We start from the raw sequence: 19,552 nt of genomic DNA on the forward strand, positions 1-19,552 counted from the left end.
ACACACAGAGACTTATTATTAATTATGATGTTCAGCCAATAGCTTAGGCTTATTACTAACTAGCTCTTCCATCTTAAATTAACCCATATTTTTTAACAGTGTTCTGCCACACACAATACCTTTTTTCAACATGGCATGTTCCACTCCTGCTTCCTCTGCATCTCGCTGGCAGTTCTACCTTTCTTTTTCCCAGCATTCTTTTAGCCTTGTTCTCCCGCCTAACCTCTTCTTGCCTAGCTTTTGGCTAGTTGGCTCTTTATTAAACCAATGAAAGTAATACATATTCTCAGTGTACAAAGGATTATTCCATAGCACTAAACTGTTTGGGTTTTAGTTGATTTCAGATGTAGACAAATTGATAACATGTTTAGCCACCACAGCTGAGGTAATGGCTCAGTGTATTCTCAGTGGAGTTCAATCCTCAGTATTTGCCTAAAAATCTGAGTGTGCTTGCCCATGCAGTTGTAATCCCAATACTGGAGTGGGTGGGAGTGGGGATAGTTGGATCACTAGGGCTTGTTGGCCATCAGCCCAGTTAAGAGCAAGCTCCAGGTTCAATGACATTCCCTGTCTCAAAGTCTGAGAGTGATAAAGCGGTAAACCCAGTGCCCTCTTTTGGGCTCAGCAAGTGTGTGCATAAGTGTGTACACCTGTACACAATTGTACCCACACATGCACATACACACAATTGTATGTACTACATGCATGTAGTACAAATATGTATACCAGAAAGGAAGAAAGGAAGGAAGGAAGGAAGGAAGGAAGGAAGGGGAAGAGAGGGAGAGAAAGGGAGAGAGAGAGGAAGAAAGAGGGGAAAGTGAGAAAGAATTGGAATCTGTAGTCAGATATCATGGTTCATACCTATAATCCTAGCACTTTGATTTTATGTCTACATTGCATTCAAAATTTATTATAATTAATACGACTTCTTAAATGCAATTCCTTTTCACTGTGCACATTAATTCACAAATAAAAGTTTTGTATTTTATGACTCATTGTGAAGTAAAATAGAGACCATGTGATGCAACCTTTGACAGCCTTTGGCATACTTACAGTGGTAATGTCACTGTCGTTTCTAATACAAGTGACGTCACAGCGGTAATGTCACTGTCATTTCTAATACAAGTGATGAAACCTTTAGTATCTTATTTTTTCTAGTTTGTTTTTTGTTGCTGTGTTAAAACACCAAAAAACTATTATTATGAAATTAGTATACTTTCACGGTAACGACCTCCAAAAATACAGATAAATTAATAGAAAAGAGAACATGGCTCCATAGACTTAATATTCTGATGCATTTCCTTCCAGGTACATAGTTTAAAATTGTTTATAATGTCTTATAGTCATAGCTAAAAATGCTAAAATAAAGTCAAGGTGGCTTACTTAGGATGAAATATGTGTCTATGGCTGACTTCGATTATTTGAAAGTTGCTTACAGCATGAAAAACTAAGACTGTAGTGTGTGGGCTGGCCAGAGGGCTTCGTAGAGAACGGTGCTCTGAGTCTCATTGCCTGACCCCAACGGTGGGGGAAGGTAAGACTCCTTTAAGTGCCCTCTGACTTGCACTTGAATCCCATTGCACAAGTGTGACCGCCCTAATAAATAAGTAAAATGTAATAAAAAATTGAAAATATGTGATATATTAAATTAAAATTATGAAATGTTATATATGTTACTATATTAAAATGTTGCAGAGTAAGCTTAGAAGCTTGTCAAGGGTTTAACATATAAACCAGAGCCAGTTCTCTGAAGGGGCACTGAGACTGATCTATGCAGACAAAAGAGTCTAGTCCACATTGCGAACAAGGGTGGAGACCAAGAGATAATATGCAGGCTCCTCAATAGATAACCTCAGTGTCTACCTTCCTGCCTTGAAGCTTTCTCTAAAAACAAACAGAGGGCTCTTTATTCTTTAAGGTTATGAAAACTGCACAAGAATTTTTAAGAACTTAATTTTTTATAATTATTTATTAGCATGTTGATGGGGACAGGGTGTGCGGGCAGAGCTGTGCTGCGGCATGCCTGTGGAAGTCAGAGGACAGCTTGCAGGCAGTCTGTTGGTTCTCCTTTTCCACTGTATGGGTTCTGGGTATGGAACTCAAGCCATCACGCGGCGTGATAGGTTTTCTGCCCCTCCCCCAAAGGTTTCTCCACTAACACAGCAAGCCAGATCAAGCCAAATCGAAAAAGTATGACCACAGGTTTAACTGAGCAAAGCAACCCCCAGGCAAGTTCTCCAGTTTCAGGGAGGGAGGCCAGAGAAGCCACCCCGACCAACGAAAGCAGGGAGAGACTATACGTTGTCGGACAGCAGTGATGACGTATCCACCACAAGCTAGGTTTGTGCCCAAGTAAGATCGAAAGCTGAGCGCGCTGCTTACGCAAGGACCTGGACAGCTGGTGGCAAGAGGGGACGAAGTTGCAAGAGTCACCAAGAATGTGAAACTGGACTTTTTGGCACCTTTTTGTTGTTGTTGGTTACTCTCTGAGAGGGCAGAGTTTGGAGAGATGGGAATGGGGCTTTCTAGATTATACAGGGCAAGCTGGTGGTTTCAACTGAACCCTGGGTGAGTGCCCTTACCTCCCAAGCCATCTCTTTAGCTCCTCCATAAAAATTTTAAAGGGTGTCACTAAAGAAGACATCACAACATAAAATCTTTGCTGAGGATAATTTTATCTTTATAGACTTTGGAATAGACTAGAGCGGCAGATTTCTCTCAACCTTGGGTAAATCTGGAGCCATTCATTTTGCAGAATTCAGAGATTGGCTGCAGTTAATGCTAAAATATTCATGGTATGAACTCTATAGATGATACCTTCTGACACTGATTCTGAGGTATGGAGTCTTTGTTAATATTCCTGATTTGTGAAGCAAATATTCCTTTGAGTGGCAGATAAGGGAGGAGAGGAGGTGGAGGGAAGAGGGAGGAAGGAAAGAAGCAAAAGTCATTTTAGATGAATGAGCAGCGTTCCACAGTTGCATAGGGAGCCTCAAGTGCACTGTAAATTTGGCCTGGTTGGAGGCAGAAGCTTGGCTGTTAACCTCCAACACAAATGGGTATATAATATGAGTTTTCCCAGTATGGAGGTACTTCTAAGGCTTGTCTATTTCTCTGTCCAGAGACGATGGCCAGAAAGGGCTCTGTTTGCTCAATAAGTCCTCAAAAGAGGCCTATACTTGGCTATCAACATCTGTATTTAAGTTTGGATTTATAGTTCTCCATGTTTTACTGGGTCAAGTAGACTGTAGTAGGGGTTTCACTCTGAGGCAGGGTTTACCATGCCAAGAGTGTGTCAGACTTGAACAAAGAAACTGATTGACCCTTGGTGTGCAGTGTGGGTGGGGGGAGAGGATGGCATCCAGAAGGTGAATCAGAGGTATTACAAGGGATAATACATATTATGGCTGGCTTAATGTTGCCTATAAATTAGAACCACCTGAATAGGGAGGCTCACCTAAAGAACTGCCCTGATTGATTGCCTTAATGGATGAGGAGAGATCCACCCCAACTGTGGGTAGCACCTTCTGGTAACACCCTAGATAAAAATGGGTGTGTCAGAAGGAAGACTGCTCACCTTTTGCTCCCTTGGCCTTCAACGTGCTGCTGAGTTCATTGACTTAACTGTTGCTGTTGTGCTGATTGTGCTGATTGCGTGGGCTGCCAGATTCCCGTCATAAACTAAGGAGAAAAAAAAAGAGAGAGAGAGAGAGAGAACAGAAAGGACTTGAGAGCTCCTAGGAGTGGCAGAGGAGAAAGTTTACTGTAGATAAAAAGGAGACCTAAGTAGGGACATCTGGGATTGTCCAGAGTGCACATGACCAGACTGAGCAGGACCATGTGGGGTGAGGGGAAAGGGGAAGAGAAAGGGAAGAGAAGGGAATCAGGTGCAGCAGCCAGGAGGCCAAAGGTACAGAAAGGGGAGCAGGTAACCACAATGTCTGGATCATACAGGGAAGAACCTCTGGGGGGAAGGGTAGCCCAGCCACTCTGCTGGAAAAGTGCGGAGAAGGGGGCGGGGTATGTGGGCCCTGCCCAGTAACAGGTAGGGCCTGAAGGATGCTGGTGGGAGAACCTGAAGACCAGGCCATTTTTATGTAAGCTGACTTCAGTAAATTCATACATGTATCTGTCTAGATCTGTATGATCCTTGCCGATCCCATTGGTTCTCTTCCTCTAGAGAACCCCGATGGATACATCCAAGTTCTATGAAACTGGGGCACAAGAGAGGAGCAAGGAAAGGAACTAAAAACCCACCACCAACACCAACAAACACGACATAACTAAAACAGACCCAGGCTGTGCTCATCTGTGGGAAGGGTGAGGATACTCGGCTAATGTAAGCTGTGCAGTGCTCCTGCTTCGGAGTAAGGCAGGTCAGGGAGCTCTCAGCTCAGCTGGTAGGCGTTGCTAGAACTGTCTCCATGGGAAGAGTCCAGGGCAGTGGTGTAGGCCGCAGGCTGGAAAGGAGCCTGGCTCTCCAGGGACCAAAGAAATCTGTGGAAGTAACCCCCCCACAGAGGCCTGGGATGATGGTGAACTTAGCATTAAGGACAGTGACCTTGGGTGAAGTCCAGAGGAGGGGCTTGCTGCCTCCGAGGGAAAGGAAAGTGAAGCTGTCCAAGAGCAGGCGTGGATGGCTTTCAACCTGTGCCAGAATTAGTGAGGAATGTGAGGTTGTTGTTGTGCACATTACCTCAGCCCTGTGAAATTTGTCTTCTGAGATTTTCTCACACTTTAATAGGAATTGAGAGCCTTTTGGACTCTTTGAGACTATAGTTCTGTGGTCCTCAATGAGTGGTCGGTTTCACCGTGCCCTAAGGATGCCGTGCTGTGAGCAGCACCTCTGGGTGTGCCTGGGAAGAAGAGTGAAAAGAGTCAACGACAAGAGGTGCTCTTGTGTGGTTTTGGTGGGAACTACCTGACCATTGTGGTTATGAAGAAACCTTTCCAAAGCAAGAGTTAGAGGAGACATCCCAAAGAGAAAGTTCTATTCAGGCTGTGCATTCTGGGTGTCGCATTTGGACACCGTAAGACTTAGCTGTGTTTGTGTTTGTGAAATACACTTATATAAAAAGCCATAATAGGTAATAATTATGTCTTCCCAAGAATAGATGCTAATCTTTCTTTGACTATACTCTACAAAGCTTCGTCTTTCTTGTTCCAAAGAGCAGAGCGAAGATAGAATACTCAATGATAGTATTTTCATGTCTATTTTGCTTTTTAGATTTTATATTCGTATACCAGTATTAGGGTAAAGACAAAATTAAGGGGAAGGCGTAGAGATTCCCCCCACACCTCCCACCTTATACATGCAAAGATTCTCCATAATCAGCCTTCCAAGAATGGTGTACTTACAACTGACGAACATGTACGTGTCCTCATCCATCCACCAGTGTATTCCATTACTGGACCAATGTATAGTGATAGATATCTATTATTACACTGTCATAAAGTATCATAAAAACAAAGGAGTACCCTGAGCTTCACCTGACCATTCCCTTTCCTTCGTAATTCTTTATTACCACTAAGAACTGGCTATCACTACAGTTCTGACAATGCTACCCAACCAGAGTCCTAGAGTATGTGGCTTTTCCAGGTTGCTTTTCACTTTTCTGATTTCTTACTTCTTCATGTGACCTTGTTACTTCCATGTGTTTTTACTGTTTGAAAGCTCATTTCACTTTATCATTGACTAGTATTCCCTAAATAGAACATTCCGATTTCCAATAACATCTTGCTCATCACAGCTTATTGGTCCATTTACCGAGTGCAAGGAATCATCGTTGAACCCCAGTTTTGACAGTTATGAGTGAAGCTGCTGTAAAGACCTGTGTGTAGGTCGTGTGTGAACATAGCTTTTCAATCTCTTCGGGAAATTACTAGGGCGCACAAAGTTGTTGGGTGCTATGGTAAGTGTATGCTTCGTTCTGTAAGAAGACTGCCAAATGGTCTCCCAAGGTGTTCAGTCATCTGAGTTCCCACCAGCAATTGTTGGGAGAGGCTGTTCATTCATTTCCCGACCGCCCTGACTCGAAATAATTACACAGAAACTTTATTATTTAAATCACTGTCTGGTCAATCACTTAAGAGTATTTTTAGCTAGTTTTTATATCTTAAATTAACCCATTTCTTTTTTATTGGTTTTTTTTTTTTTTTTGAGCTCTACATTTTTCTCTGCTCCCCTCTGTCTCTCCCCTCGCCTTCAATCCACACCCATGGTCCCCATGCTCTCAATTTACTCAGGAGACCTTGTCTTTTTCTACTTCCCATGGAGATTAGATCCATGCATGTCTCTTTTAGGGTCCTCATTGTTGTCTAGATTCTCTGGGATTGTGATTTGTAGGCTGGTTTTCTTTGCTTTATGTTTAAAAAACATTTACAAGAGAGTACACTTGTAATTGTCTTTCTGGGTCTGGGTTACCTCACTTAATGTGATGTTTTCTAGCTCCATCCATTTGCCTGCAAATTTCAAGATTTTTCTGCTGTGTAGTCCTCCATTCTGTAAATGTACCACATTCTCCTTATCCATTCTTTGGTTGAGGGGCATTTAGGTTGTTTCCAGGTTCTGGCTATGACAAACAGTGCTGCTGTGAGCATAGTTGAGCACATAGCCTTTTGACACAATTGAGCATCCTTTGGATATATACCCAAATTTGGAATTACTGGGTCTTGAGGAAGGATGTTTTCTAATTTTCTGAGAAATTGCCATAGTGATATCCAAAGGGGCTGTACCAGCTTGCATTCTCACCAGCACTACAGGAGTTGGTGTGGGAGAATTCTCTGTATTCTGTCAATCATGTTTTAAATAAACGCTGATTGGCCAGGCAGGAGGTGTAGGTGGGAAAACCAGATAGGAAGTGGAAATTATGCAAGAAGAGCAGGAGAATTCTGGAAGGAGGAAGCTGATTCCTCCCACTCCTGCCCAGATCACCGAAGCAGCAGGAGGTGATCTGCCCCACTGAAAAAGGTACTGAGCCACATGGCTAAAATTGATCAGAAAAATGGGTTAATCAAGATGTGAGAGTTAGCCAGTAAGAGGCTAGACCTAATGGGCCAATCAGCATTATAATTTACGGAGTCCTCTGCTTGATTTTTCTCTGGGACTAAACAGCTGGGGGGTCCGGCAGGACAGAAAAACCCCAACAAGCAGGCCCGGCCTTTTCATGTTACAAGGAGTGTTCTCTTTACCCAACCTCTCCAGCATAATTTCTCATCAGTGTTTTTGATCTTGGCCACTTTTACAGGTGTAAGGTGGAATCTCAGAGTTGTTTTGATTTGCATTTCTCTGATGACTAAGGATACTGAGCATTTCCTTAAGCCATTTTAGATTCCTCTGTTGAGAGTTCTCTGCTTAGGTCTGTACTCCATTTTTTTAAATTGTATTATTTGATTATTTGTTCTTTTAATGACCCATGTCTTGATTTCTTTGTATATTTTTGAGATCAGACCTCTGCCTAATGTGGGGTTAGTGAAGATCTTTTCCCACTCTGTAGGCTGTTGTTTTGTATTGTTGACCATGTCCTTTGCTTTACAGAAGCTTTTTAGTTTCAGAAAGTCCCATTTATTAATTGTTTCTCTCAGTGTCTGTGCTGCTGGGGTTATATTTAGGAAGTGGTCTCCAGTGCCGATGCATTCAAGTGTACTTCCCACTTTCTCTTCTATGAGGTTCAGTATGCCTGACTTTATGTTGAGGTCTTTGATCCATTTGGACTTGAGTTTTGTGCTTGGTGATAGGTATGGACCTATTTTCATTCTTCTACATGTTGATATCCAGTTATGCGAGCACCATTTGTTAAATATGCTTTCTTTTTTCCATTTGATATTTTTTTGCCTCTTTGTCAAAAATCAGATGTTCAAAGGTGTTTGGGTTAATATCCGGGTCTTCGATTCAGTTCCATTGGTCTTCCTGTCTGTTTTTATGCCAAAACCAGGCTGTTTTCAGTATTGTAGCTCTGTAGTAAAGCTTGAAGTCAGGGGTTGTGATGCCTCCAGAAGTTTCTTTATTCTATAGGATTGTTTTGGCTATCCTGTTTTTTTGTTTGTTTGGTTGGATTTTTTGCTTTTCTGTATGAAGTTGAGTACTTTTTTTGAGTTCTGTGAAGAGTTTTGCCGGGCATTGAATTGAAGTAGATTGCTTTTGGTAAGACTGCCATTTTTACTATGTTAATTCTACCTACCCAAGAGCATGGGAGAGCTTTCCACTTTCTGGTGTCTTCTTCAATTTCTTTCTTCAAAGATTTAAAGTTCTTGTCATATAAGTCTTCCACTTGTTTGGTTAGAGTTACTCTGAGATATTTTATGATATTTCTGGCTATTGTGAAGGGTGATGCTTCTCTGATTTCTTTCTCAACCCATTTATCACTTGTGTAAAAGAAGGCTACTGATTCTTTTTAGTTAATCTTGTATCCTGCTATATTACTGAAAGTAATTATGAGTTGTAGAAGTTCTTTGGTAGATTTTTTGGGGGTCACTTATGTAAACTATCATATCATTAGCAAATAATGGGAGTTTGACTTCTTCTTTTCTGACTTGTATTTCCTTGATCTCCTTTTGTTGTCTTATTGCTCTAGCTAGAACCTCAAGAACTATATTGAATAGATATGGAGAGAGTGAACAACCTTGTCTTGTTCCTGATTTTAGTGGGATCGCTGTAAGTTTCTCTCTATTTAGTTTGATTCTGGCTGTTGGCTTGCTGTATATTGCCTTTATTATGCTTAGATATGTTCCTTGTACCCCTGTTCTCTCCAAAACCATCATCATGAAGGGATGCTGTATTTTGTCAAAGGCTTTTTCAGCATTTAATGAGATGATATGTTGTTTTTATTTTTCAGCTTGTTTATATGGTGGATTACAAATTAATCCATTTCTATTATTTTTATATTTTATCAAAGGCTCATTGCCTACCATCAAGGTTCTGGCAGCTCACATCTTTGTCCTCTGGCAACTACATGGCATCCCTCCTGACTCTGCCTATTCTCTCTATTTATATCTCTTCCAGCCTGGTTATATTCTGTTAAGCCATTGACCGAAAGCAGCTTCTTTATTAATCACTAAAGCAACACATATACAGAAGGACTTCCCACACCAAGCAATGAATGAGAATCCTGTACTCCCCACCTTTATCAATGACGCTTGGCACTGTCAGAAGGTATGGCCTTGCTGGTGGGTGTGGGATGGTATCTCATCTGCATTTCCCTGATGAAAGAAAACCAAGAGCATGTTTTTGTCACTTATTTGTCATCTACATGCTTCTTTACTTGTGAGGTGTCTATTTGGGGGGCCATTTTTAATCTGGTTGGGTTGTTTCCGCTGAGTTGGGGTTTTGTTTTGGTTTTTGGTTTTTTTTATTTGTCTTGTTTTTATTTTTAAGGTTTGATCATTTATTTGACTGGAGCCAGACTGTGAAGTAGAAGCTCTCAATGAGGACAGTCTGTGTCTCTTGGCAATCTGTTCCTGGTGTTTCTCTTTGGTTTCCTTCTTTCTCTTTGCTAAAAGTTTAGAAATTCTGTAGCCTTCTCCTTATTTTTCCTACTGATTTTTTCAGAGGACTATGGCAGTATTTGTGTTGCATGACAGTGGAATATCAAGACACTGAATCCTGGGTGTTTTGATCCTGGGCTTCTTACCTTCTTTGCTTAAGGGCTTTCAACATCATGTTGGCAAATAGCATCTACTTAGAGAGACTGAAATTCCAGGATTTTGTTAGCTCTTTTGGGCCCCAACCCCTGAGGCACAGTAGTGTCTGTGTGTTCAGGAATATCCTTCTCTCCTATAACCAAATTGAGAACACTCAGATTGGTACTCACTGTGCATCCTTGAACAGACTTGGGCTTCCTCTCTCCAGTTCTTGATCAGTCACAAGAATGGTCTTTACAGAGCAGCAGACAGACTCTGCTGTAGGTTCTTGAGCTTACAGATAAGCAGTAAGGGAATCAGGAATGTTAAACACACAGTATTATCCTTTCAAAGGGAGGAATGCACAACCTGCCTTCCCACCCAGCCGGCTAGGAGCCTAGTGACCTTTGCATTATCTGTGTGGTAGAAACCACACCACGTAAGATCCTCCCCCAGACCTTTATCACAAGCTAGTCAATCTATTGAACCTATCTTTGTGGAAGGTGTCCCTAGTACTCTACAAAGAGTTTCGATGTTGTCTCGTCTTAAGCTTTATTGTGCTAATAGGATTGAGTTTCTTATCATCAGGGAAGCCTTCACCAAATTGTGCTATGTTTAAAGATGCCTGAAATAAACAACTCAAGACAGACTCTCAACGTTTGAACTAACAGGGGCAACTTAGTCGTGTTGAACCTGATTTTCTTTGGCCTCCTATGGACTGTTACTCTGCTGGCTGGGGTGGTTACAAAGCCCCTGCGCTCTGCCGTGAGTCAATATATCTTATGTTTTGGGAAAACTGAGTTTGTCCTTCCCGCCACATCTTCAGACCACATAATCCTTCCACTCTTCACCCAGAGCATAAGCAGCTACTTCTGGGGCCCTGTGCTTCCCATAGAAAGTGCAAAGCTTGCCTTCCTTGTTCGCGTTGGTGAGTTTCTTACAGCTAGTGGCCGTTCAAAGGAGACACTCAGTTTCATCTTGATACAGACAATGGAAAAAAAAAACTGTCTTTTATTGTGTTTTAAGAAAAATAAACCATAAAGACAAACAACATGTTTTCTTTCCTTCGATATTTTGATTTCTGTTGCGTGTATCAGCGTATCTGTAGGTAGCACATGAAATCAGAAAGGGGACCATGAGAAGTCTGCAGGGATGTTTCTCATTCAAACCCCCACACTTTGTGACTTTGTTCTCAGACGCTGTACACAGATGACCGAGAAAACCTAAGGGGTCCATCTCAGTCTGATTCCTTTGTGGTTCAAGTCCTGTTAGCCTCAGCTTTATAGCAAGTAAAATTTTAAATGTACACTTAAAGTGTACAATGTTTCTGAACAGCATCCATGTAATGCCAGACTTGGTGAATCCCAGCAGGACAAATGGCTCCCAGATCTTTATGTGTGTAGGTGCTTTTGCTTGGCATGCATGTCTATGTTCCACATGCAAAGAGGCTAGAAAACAACATTGGATCCCCTGCAACTGGAGTTACAGGTGGTTGTTAATGACCATGTGAGTGCTGGGAACTGAACCCAGGTCTTTTGGAGAGCGGTTAGTGCCCTTAACCACCTAGCCAAGCCATCCCTTCAGTCCCAACACCCAGAACCATCCAGAAGGTGATGCTGTAAACCCGTGAACCCACTTTTTGGCTTTGTATCTTTACATTCTCATCTGTGCTTAGGTTCCTTTCTGCTTTTAGGGAATTCCCTTTTATTGCAAAAGGTCAACTATGTGGTTTATTTACCTCTATTTAGTATAGTTACTAAGCATTTTAAAGTTTCTTGCAAATGACCTCTCCATTGAGCAGAAAAGCAGGAAAGATTACTAGAAGGAAAAGTGCGATAGCTGGTTTTCCACACAGTAACCTCAACCATTCCTGAACTTGGATGCGTGGTAGAAGGAGTTGTCCAAGAGTTCATTGTTGACTCCATCTTATTTAAGGCCTGAGCCACAGACATCTGGTTGGACTAGGTCTGTTCAAATCTATCCCGTGGTTTTTCTTCTTTCCTTTCCTACTCTATCCCCATTTAAAATCATCTGTCATGCTCCAATCCATATATAATCCACTCTTATTCTGTATAAGATGGTCTAAGTTCTAGAAAGATGTGAAATGGACTGGGCTCTGGTTGTGTAAGACTAGAATGTCAGTGCTTTGGGGGCTGAGGCAGAAGGGTTAGGATCTTAAAGTCAGCCTGGGATACTTAATAAGATGCTGTTGGAAGGAAGGAAGAAAGGAAGGAAAAAAGGGGGAGAGAGAAAAAGAGAGAGGGAGACACATATAGTCTCTCTCTCTTTCTCTGACACACACAGACATACACACAGAGGCAGATAGACAGATATGGGGGGAAGCAGGCCAGAGAGAATGGTACATGCTTGTAATTCTCGTATTGGAGAGATTAGAGATAGGAGAATAATTAAGGTTCACTAGCCAGTCAGCCTCATCTAATCCTGAAAACTCCAGGTTCCAATGAGAGACTTTGCCTCAAAAACAAAATAAAACAAACATTTATAAAAACCATATATATATATATGTATATGTATATATATATGTACACACACACACACACACACACACACACACACACACATATATATATATATATATATTAAGGGCAAGTAGTTTTCCAAAGGAAAAATACCCAGAGTTCATCCCTGTCCTGCACATGCATGCATACACGCATGCATCTGCTTGTGCACACAAACAAACATGCACACATACATACATATACACCCAAAAGGGGTAGATAGAGGAGGGAAGGGAAAAGTGGATGGCCGTGATTCATGCTCTTAGTGGTTTAATCCCCATGTACTTCTTGTTTAGCCATGTACTTTTAAAAGGTCATGCAGCAAGGAGTAACAGCTATGTTTAATCTCAACAGACACACTAGGCAGAAGCCTTGCGCTCAGCACCAGGAATAACTTTTTTCAGAGTGTTCCACTCATTACTTGTATATCATGCCTGTCAAACCTCTGTTTAAGTTACCCAGGACAGAGGGTTCACTAACTTAAGGAGCATCTCTCGTTAACCTTGGTCAACCATGATGTCCCGAAATGTTTATTCGCACTGGGTTTTTCCACTTCCTGTCAGGCCCAGGGATTGCAGAGGAAGCAAAGTTATTGTCTGCTGCAAAGGCTAGAAGTTCTCAGAGAGGAGGAGGTGCGGGCACCAACTTAATACTCTCCCGGAGTTTGGAGTGATGGGGAGAGGATGGCAGCATTATTATTTTCTTAGAACCAGATTTCCTGAGGACTACTTTTGATTCTCTAAATTATTCGCCAATGTTAATGAAGGTCCATATTTCCAGCTTTCTTAAGAATTTCCATTTTGATCTTGCTGTATTGGGATGGAACCCCCAGGCCTTGCAGTTGCTAGACAAGTGCTGTATTACGGAGCTACATCCGCAGCCCAGAAGTGTCTGCTTTAAACAAAGAAATCAGCAACATGTCTGATATCATAATAGCATTCCAGAGATGCTAATTTTGAAAAGCAGAGGGATTTAGAGTGTCGTCACACTTGTATAATGATGGTGATCTATTCCAGCTGGGCATGTAGTAGTCTAAGTCTAAGAGGCTATTTTTATACAGGGGGCAAAGCACACAGACATACAGCTGGTGTTTTAAGAATAGACAGTGTTAGGTGAAACAATAAAATAGTTGGACAAAAGCTGGGTCAGTGCATTGGATTAATATCATGGGAGCTGCTCAGTCTCATTACTATCCGGAAGGAGCAACTTCCACTTAAAGCTACGAGCCCAAATTTGGCTTTTATATAAATTGGAAGCCTCCTGGGTTTCTTATTTCTTTGAATGCATCTCAGAATATGATCAATTCAGAAATGGCCAAATATTTCAAGGAATGAGAAACAGTTCTATTGGCAGCTTATATCTGAGTTATTCCTAAAAAGAGGATACCATTTGTGTTCGTAAGTGAAAATGATGAGGTGTAGAGTAAAGGATGGGGATGTTGAGGGGCAGGGAGTTTCTAGAGGCTGCAGGTACTGGGAACTCCCTAAGGGGGAAAATATTTCCTTGTTCATTTCAAAAATAGAAAGATGGAAGGAATGGAGGTAGAGCCTAAGAGCCAAGCCTGAAGACAAGTGGAAAGGCCTGCACACGGATTCACGCTTCTAAAGAGGCAACAAGAAATAGAAATGCATACACTTCTTGAAGTGAGTGCTGTTTTTCTCTTTTCTTTTTCAAGACAGGGTTTCTTTGTGTAGCCTTCTTTCTTTGTGTCCTGGAGCTAACCATTGTAGACCAGGCCTAGAACTCACAGAGATCTGCCTGCCTCTGCCTCCAGAGTGCTGGAATCAAAGGCCTGCACCACCACCACCCGGCTGTGAGTGCATTTTTTATGGAAGCAATGAAAGAGTTGCGTGTTCTTTCTCTGAAGTGGTTCATAGGGGCCACATATCAGATATCATGCATATTAGATTTTTATGTTGTGATTCAAAACAGTAGAAAAATTACAGTTATGACGTAGCAACAAAAATAATTTAATGGTTGGGGGTCACCACAACTTGAGGAACTGTCTTAAAGGGTCGCAGCATTAGGGAGGTTGACAGCTGTGAGTCTGGAGTATTGTGGAGACTATTAATTAAGAGAAAGGGCAGCTATGGTCTACGGCAGCAAGGAAAGCCTGAAACTTTGCAAAAATTACAGTGTAGTCCCCTTTGAACTGTAGGATGGGGCTTAAGATGAAGCTTAAATAAATGCTCTGGGGACCGGGCATTCTCAGATGACATTTAAGGTACACACAGCAAATTATTTATCCCTAAGAGACTTGTCACATGAATCTAACATTTTTAATTGCTTCTCTTCTTTTTGAAGTGTTTTTTGAAAGGTCACATTGTCTCTGAGGGAGCATCTCCTGCTGTGTTTCTGCGATCAAAGGGCCCCTTCCATAAACCCTGAGGTTTCATAAGTCCAAGTTCCCTCAATGTGTAAACCTACTTTTTTAATTCTCTTGTCTATTTTTAAAGCTTGAAAAGGAAAACCTAAACTGAAAAACTTGGCATAGCAACTGCTGAAGTCATGCTATCCCCATTTTGGTTTACTCCGTATTGTATAAGACGGTGGTTTCTCAGGCTCCGCTTTGTTCTAGAAGACTCCATTTACAAGCAATTGTGACGGGGAAGTATGACTCTCCACCCATCCAGCATAGAGTGACAAATGACTTACTTATTCCTGGAAATAGAAAGGTAGCTACCCTGTAAGTATAATGGGGTGAATTGAGACTTTTAGGGCACATGGTTATATTGAAATCATACTAAGGAAACAAAGCCCAAGAACTTCTCAGACACGCTTGACCAAGGAAAGCGGAAATCGTGTATACTCTCTCGCCTGGACCTCATAAAGTGGTAGACACCTAGCCCTGTGACCATGTGACGTCATACCAACCTATCATCTGCTACATGGTATGTGTCGAGTGCCAAGGACTTCCCAACTGTTTCTGAAATTTCTGCTTAGCTCTGTCACCTGTTGTTAATGCAGCCTGCCCGACTGCCTGCCTGTTCACTTTTGGCCTGTCTAGACCTGGGCCTGTCCTGCAGTTTCCTGCTGCTGATCTGCTTCCTGCTTTTCACCTGGCAGCTGAACTCCATCGCTTCCTTCTCAAATCTGAGTCCAGCAGCTCCCGCAGCCCCTCCCTCATGGCGCTGCTTTGTCTGTTAGCTCATCATTGCAGACTCTCTCACTTCTGAAACCTCCTGAGTTCCACTAAAGGCTCTTTAACCTGGATTCATCTTGTAAATGCATATAGATATATAGGTATATTTACCATGCTCTATGTGATATGAGAGTTTTTAAGATTGGAATAAAAGGGTTTGCATTTGCCTTGGCAGAGCTAAGAATTCGCTGTCACTGAAACTGCTCAGCATTAGGAATTTTTTGAATAACAATTGTTCAATAAATTCTGGTTTCACGGAAAGACACATATGTGTTCATTTATGTTTCTGGAATAGTGTCCCCAGGACAGTGGCTCAGGCCTGTAATTCCATCATCACTCAAATGATGGAGGCAAGAAGATAAGAAAGTTTAAGGTCATCTTCAGTTGCCTAGCAGGTTTGAAGCCAACCTGGGCTAAGTGAGACCCTGTCTCAAAACAAGCCAAAGATAAAACAAAACACAAACGAAAGGGGTGGGGTCTAAACTCATTTTGCTGCGTCTTAGACAGCAGAGAACGCCAAACCCAAGGATGTGGATCTGAACCTTTAGTCTAAGTTGCTGTTTATAGAGAGAAGCACAGTGAAAAGATGAGTTTGAGAAATTCTTTTTACAATTAATTATAAGAGATGAACCAGAAATGTCCTCAAACTCCACTTTTCTAGGATAAAACATTTTGCATTTTGTCTTAAAGGGTGCCCTATTGTTTTCTTTCCCGGAACTGTAGCCAGTTCAACACTGATGGGAATTGATCAAAGGAGCTGGCTGAATTTCTTCCGGGACAAGCCTTCTTATCCTTGGGCAAAGTCAAATTTAAGAAATGATAAATATATAACCTTAGAAATAAGAAATCTCAAAGTCTTTCAACTTTTAAACTCTCAACTGAGGTATGACTTGAGGAAGTTTTCTCAAATTGCTGTCCTTTGCTGCGAAACTTTTCTTCTCAGTGTTACGTCAAACTACAGAGCTGTCTGCTGAGGTTCAGCGAGTGCTAACTGTACCTAAGAAATAATCAATTTGACTAAATACCCAACAGGTCCTGTCTCTGGAGTAAAGGGGACAGACCAGAGCAAAGTTTTCCAGCAGGACCTAAATTTTAATATGGGTTAAATACATCCGGGTGAGAGACAGTCAGCCTGTAAATGTTTATTCAGCGAGTGTGTGGAATAAGATATGCAAACATACACTGGCCAAAAAAGAAATATGATATGACTGTTCTCAAAGAGTTGATAATTAAGACAACTGCATGGAAGCATGGAGTATTCATTCAGCAATAGAAATATCTGAAAGATCAGGGCAGGTCAGTTTGTGTGTCCTTGGGTCATTTAAAGACTATTACACGTAATTTTTCTGACAGTTCTATCCATTGTAAGGCAACATAAGAAGTCCATTTTAATTTCTTTCTTTTTGGTTTTTTTAAGACAGGGTTTCTCTATGTGGCTTTGGAGCTTGTCCTGGAACTCACTCTGTAGAGCAGGCCGGCTTCAAACTCACAGATGTCCACCTGCCTCTGCCTCCAGTTTCGCTTTAAATATTTCTTTTGGATAAATGTTTATTTTACATACAATTTATTGAATGACAATCATAGCCAGCAAAATTCAATAAAAATATTTTGACTGTTATTGATACTTTTATCCAGTTTTTCTTCCATACTTTAAATCTATGTCAAAAAATTACTATATTATGAGGCATAGTGTTACAGGTTACAGAGAACAAGAGGCTTTTAAAACACAATCTGTTTCCAAGGACTGTTTGCCCTGGTTGGCTAGACAAGGTCCTACTATCACAATGACAAACATTACAGAATTCCAAAGGAGGAGGGAACCAGTTAGGGCTGTGGGAGACGAAATCTGGAGGAGACAGACAGGGTAATGGGATTTTGGTGATGGTGGGGGTGGGCATTTCAGATGAGAGCAGTGTAAGAAATGAAGGGCAAGTCTGAAAGATACTCAGAGCAGTTTTGGTGCAAAGAAATGTTTAGTAATGTTTGAATAAGGGACCTGTCTCTTGCAGTCACGACCGATGTGGCCAGACGGCAATCTTGTGGCCGTGTAGTGCAAATTTTGAATAGTCCCTATGGAGTTTGTACTTCATCCTAGGAGAGCCTCAAGGAAAGACTTTGAACAAGCAAACGATGCCAAAATTCCGGTTTGATGAAGTGGTCCTCAAGGTGAGCCCCACATTATTTTGGAGAACAAAGAGCCTGAAGGCAAAATGCTCAAACTGGGGGTCTTGCCAGTGTCTGGGGATAGTCTGGCAAAGACTGGAATCAAGTTAGAATCGAGAATGAAGGACAGACCAAACCCAGTGCTTTAAGGCCAGTATAGTTTTGCTTTAATGACACGCTTCCGTGGAAACCGATTAGACAAGACAGTGGTATGAGTTCTTTATCTGCATGATTTCATCGTCAACAACCCAGCTTCACCCACACAGTCTGTACAATATCTGAAGCAGGACATTCCATTGAGAATTTAAGTCCTTAGGAAACGTTGTACGGGTTTGAGGAACTGGTGGATTTTCTTTCATCTTCCCGTGAGGGCTGTGAAGCTCAGACTTCCTCCAACTGGCAGGCTGCGACTCAGGCTTTGTGCTGCGCCACTACAGCTGTGTTGACTTTAGGCTACAGTCTCTCTTTCCCCTTTGTTCTTAATTCTCCTGCCCCTCCCTACATCTTGCCGGTATTTTGTCCTCGCTCCTAGACAGATATCTCTCTGGCATTCTCAGCCTGTGAGCAGATGTCTTCATCTAGCACTTTCTTTGCCCAAACCCTAGGCTTATAAAAGTGTGATCCTTTACCAACATTACCGGGCCTCACCTGGCCACTCTTCAAAAATGTGAACTTCCAGGCCCTGCTAGAGAGAAGAAACCTTGGGCAGAGGTCTGGCTGTCTGTTGAACTAAACCTCCCAGGTGTTTCAGACAGATGTTGAAGTTTGAAAGCCATTGCTCTAGGGGGTAGCTCAAACTCTATTTGTCTAGTCAATATATTCTCCTGCTCATGATGTCTTTGTCCATTTGTCCATTTTGTATGTTTGCTCTGTTTTTCTAGTAAATTATGTATGTGCTCTCTAGAATATATAAATTCCTTCCTTCTTCTATCCTAGGTGTTGATCTTTAGGCCTCACACATGCTAGGCTACAGTGGAATTGTATTTCCAGCCCTCCTTTTATTTTTTCTTTTGTTACGGGGTTTCACTAAGTTGCCCAGACTGGCTTGATTTTACCCTGTAGCCCAGGGCAGTTTTGAACTTGTAATCCTCCTTCTCTTAACTCCTGAGTAGCTAGGATTATATATCCATGTCATTTAGTCTGGTGAGACATGTGTGTGTGTGTGTGTGTGTGTGTGTGTGTGTGTGTGTGTGTGTGTGTGTGAAAGAAAGAGAGAGAGAGAGAGAGAGAGAGAGAGAGAGAGAGTATACACATGCCTGAAGAAGAGTGTCTAGTGTTTATAGTTAATTAGAAGTCCTGAGAGGCACTGGCCTCCACCTTCTGAGTGCTGGGATGAGAGGCAAGCACCAGCACACCTGGTCCATGGGATGCTTTCTTTGGTTGGGCATTAGCACATAAATCTGGGGCGCCATACTTGACTTTAAGTGAATGTGTGATGTTAGCAAAGGAAGAGCTGGGATTTTCTTGGATACCCTGGACTCAGATTCCTTGTAGGAAAGAAAAGAGGTGATGAGTGCTGCTTGTCACCTGTGCAGCTGTCACTGAAAATGGTCCAGAAGCGAGGAACATCACCTGCTCTGAGTTTTGATGACCAAAATGAAAGACCCTTAGCAAACTGGCTAGGAACACAATTCCTAAACGATAGAGATGCTGTCTGATGTATGTATATCTGATAGAAATGTGCTTCTGGATGTGTGCTTCAATGTGTACAAACACCATTCTCACCAATGCCTCTTTAAACTTTAGGAACGTTTTAGAAGTTTAAAGGCATGGCATCCTAACAAATTGGACAATAGCCTGTGAGTTGCTTTGTCAACTTCGTGGAAGGAATGAGCTTCGTTGGAGGAGATCTCCTACTGAATAAATGAAGGCAGGACTCACGGGGATGGAAGGTTAGGCCTTATCCTATCACAATGTGAAAGATGTTGGCAATACATGCTCCCAATAATTGGGTCAAAGGTGCTTCTGTTTTTCATTTGTTTAATAACCAACAAACACCTATTTATTGGACATTAAAGATGTATTTGGTTCTTACCAGGGGATTTTCGTCTAGCTGCAGATTCAAGGTTAACATGTCTGAAGTGCAAGATGACAGATTGCTAAGTATTAA

Source organism: Myodes glareolus, chromosome 21 (assembly GCF_982192425.1).
Source record: "Myodes glareolus chromosome 21, mMyoGla1.1, whole genome shotgun sequence".
Taxonomy (NCBI): Eukaryota; Metazoa; Chordata; class Mammalia; order Rodentia; family Cricetidae; genus Myodes; species Myodes glareolus.